This window comes from Tupaia chinensis, unplaced genomic scaffold (assembly GCF_000334495.1).
Source record: "Tupaia chinensis unplaced genomic scaffold, TupChi_1.0 Scaffold148791_1, whole genome shotgun sequence".
NCBI lineage: Eukaryota > Metazoa > Chordata > Mammalia > Scandentia > Tupaiidae > Tupaia > Tupaia belangeri.
The window spans coordinates 934-4123 of NW_006208638.1; the positions used below are offsets into that span (position 1 = coordinate 934).

Genomic DNA, 3190 nt, shown 5'->3' on the forward strand with positions numbered 1-3190 from the left:
TGTTCAATATGGTTAGCAAGTATCTTGATAATTTTTGCTTCTATATCTATTAGAGATATTGATCTGTTGTTTTTCTTTTTTGTCAAATCCATATCCATTTTTGGAATGAGGGTGATGGAGGCTTCATAGAATGAATTTGGAAGGGTTCCTTCCTTTTGGATATATAGAAACAGTTTGAGTAGATTGGGGGTTAGCTCTTCTTTAAAATCTTTACACTTCTGCTATAGAGTTTACACATGTGGCATATTTGCACGAGGATGCAGTGTTTCATTGTCTGGCTTGCTTTACTTAGATTAAATCCTCCATATTCACCCACTTTTTATCAAGTGAGAAGGTCTTATTGTTTTCTGCATAAATAACATTCCATAGTGAACATGTGCCCCATTTTTCAATCCAGTCTTTTATTCTTGAACATTTTGGTTGATTCTGTCTCTTAACAATTGTGAATAATACTTCAATAAACATGAATGAGCAAGTGACTTTCAAGTTTTGTTTCCTATATTTTGGGTAAATACCCAGGAGTGAAATTATTGGGTCCTGTGGTAATTCTATTTGTAGGTTTTTGAAGATTCTCTGTTTTGTTTCCAGTGACTACCAATTTACTACAGCATGAATGGTACAAGTGGATTCCTTATTCACTACAGCCTCTTGAGCACTTTTTATTCTTCATTTTTAAAATTATAGCCACTGTAATTGGGGTTTAGTGGTATGTATTTGTCATTTTAAGTTGTATTTCCTTGGATAAGATATGTTGAGAATTTTTTCATATGCTATTTAACTATTCATAAGTCTTCTTTGGTGAGTTGTCTCTTCAGCTCACTTGCCCACTTTTTAACTGGATTATCCTTTTTAGGTAGGCAAGTCACATGAGTTTCCTACATAGTCTTATTACCAGTCCATTATCTGAAACATAGCTTGTAAATATTTTATCCTATTCTGAAAGTTATGTCCTCATTCTATTTTTTTTCTTTGTTTTGTGAAAATTTTTTATCTCGATATAGTAATGCTTGTCTATTTTTGGAGTTGTTTCCTTTTGCTTTAGGGATGTTATTTAAGAAATTTTTACTTCCATCAATGTCTTTAAGAGATTCCCATTTTTAACCAGTAGTTTTACATTTTGAAGCTTTACATTTGGATCTTTAATCCACTTGTGTTGAATTTTTGATAATTGTGAAAGAAAGAGGTCCAGTTATATTATCTGCAGGGAGATATCCAGTTCTTCCAGAAGCATTTGCTGAAGAGTTTCTTTTCTTCATTTTTTTTCTTCACTGGAGTGTCTTGTGACTTTTTACAAAAATCAATTTATTGTGTGCTTTTGGGTTTATTGCTAGCTTCTTTATTCTGTTCCTTTGGTCTACACGTTTGTTTTTGTGACAGTACCATGCTATTTCATTATCACATCTTTGTAATATATTTTGAGGTCAGGTAGTGAGATTCTTCTAACTTTATTCTTTATGCACAGTATTGATTTCATGATATGAGAAATTTTATGATTCCAGACAAGTTTTATTAACGTTTCTATTTCTGTGAAGAATCTGACAGTAATTTGAGCAGAATTGCATTGAATAAGCAAATAAAATTTGGTTAGTATTGACATTTTGATTATATTAATTCTTCCGATCCAGGACCATGGCATGTCTTTCCACTTTTTGGTATCATACTAAATTTATTTTTTCAGTTTCTCGTGTTTTATTTTGTAGGGGTTTTGTCACCTCTTTGATTAGGTTTATTCCTACATATCTCATTTTTTTAGGACTTCAGAGTAGATTTTTAGTTTTCTATGACTATCAAAAATAAAGTTGCTTTCTGTAATTCTACCTCAATTGGTTCTTTGTATATAAAGAAATTATAGAATGAAGGAGAAGGTATTGCGGCGTGAGCATTCCCCTTGGGGGGTGATTTCTTGTTTTCTGTCTCTATGTCTCTCTCTGTTTGTCTGGTGAGTGCACACGCACTATAGCAAAAACCTCTCAAAAAAATAGAAAATAAGTTCCTCTTTAAGCCACAACATTGTAAAAATGGCAAAAGTCAGACATAGAGCGTATCTTAAAATTGGCAAGAGAGAAATTTTGAGTTACCTATTAAGGATATTCCACCAAACTGGCCCAGGTCTCCCAGCAGAACCCATACAAGGAAGGAGGAAATGATATATTTATAATTCTGAAAAGAAAACAATTTCTTCCAAAAATACTGTACCTGAAAAGTTTATCTTTCAAACTGGATGGAGAAATAAAGACATTCCAAGATGAACAAAACCTGAAAGGCTTATTTACCTAGACCAGCTTTTCCAGAAATACTACATCAGAAAAGTGAAAGGGAGATAAATAGAAATTTAAAAACACATATATGAAAAAAAAAAAAAAAAAAAAAACAAACAAACAAAAAAAAAAAACCTCTCCATAAAAAAGTAGATTTGGTCATACAGAAGATTGAATCTCTGATCTAGAAGGTAAAACCTCTGGCCTAGAAAAAATTACCACAGAGTCTGAGGTGTCCAGAATGGCGGGGGTGGGTTTGTGGGTGGGGGGGTGGTGGTGGATGCTCTGCCATATTTTAATCAAGGCTGTGAAGCACCTGGTGTGCGGGAAATGGCTACAGCGCTGGTGGAGGAGGAAATGCGCAAATACCGATGTACAAAGAACTACTTCAGCTATCTGATGGCCCTAGACTATTCTGCCTTTGAAACTGACATAATGAGAAATGAATTTGACAGACTGGCTGCTGGACAACCAATTGAATTGCTCAGCATGAAACATATGAGGTTCCAGCTCCTTTTCCAGGTCGGAAAAATGACATTATTGCATGGCAAGAATGTATAAATAATTCTATGGCTCAGAGCATCAAGCAGTTTGAATTGAGAATCTGGAGCTAATGTCACAGCACGGATGCATGTTTAGAAAGTACATAATGAAAATCTAGTTCATATGATTGAACGTGTGCAGAAAGAGCTTCAGAAGTTAAGGAAACATATCCAAGATTTAAACTGGCAATGAATGAACATTCAGCTCACAGCTGGATTCAAATTGAGAGAAATGGAATCAAACTGGGTCTTCTTGGTCAGTAAGAATTATGAGATTGAACAAACTATTGTACAATTAGAGAATGAGATCTATCAAACTAAGCAGCAACATGAAGAGGCAAACAAAGAGAACATCTAAGACTTCTGAGAAGATAGGTTAATTTTGTAGGT

At 34.1% G+C, this 3190-nt stretch overlaps 1 pseudogene; it reads left to right on the forward strand.

The window, feature by feature from the left end:
* The first annotated feature begins 2498 nt into the window (after positions 1–2498).
* On the forward strand, positions 2499–3158 carry LOC102474705 (pre-mRNA-splicing factor SPF27 pseudogene; annotated as a pseudogene).
* Positions 3159–3190: the final 32 nt, after the last annotated feature.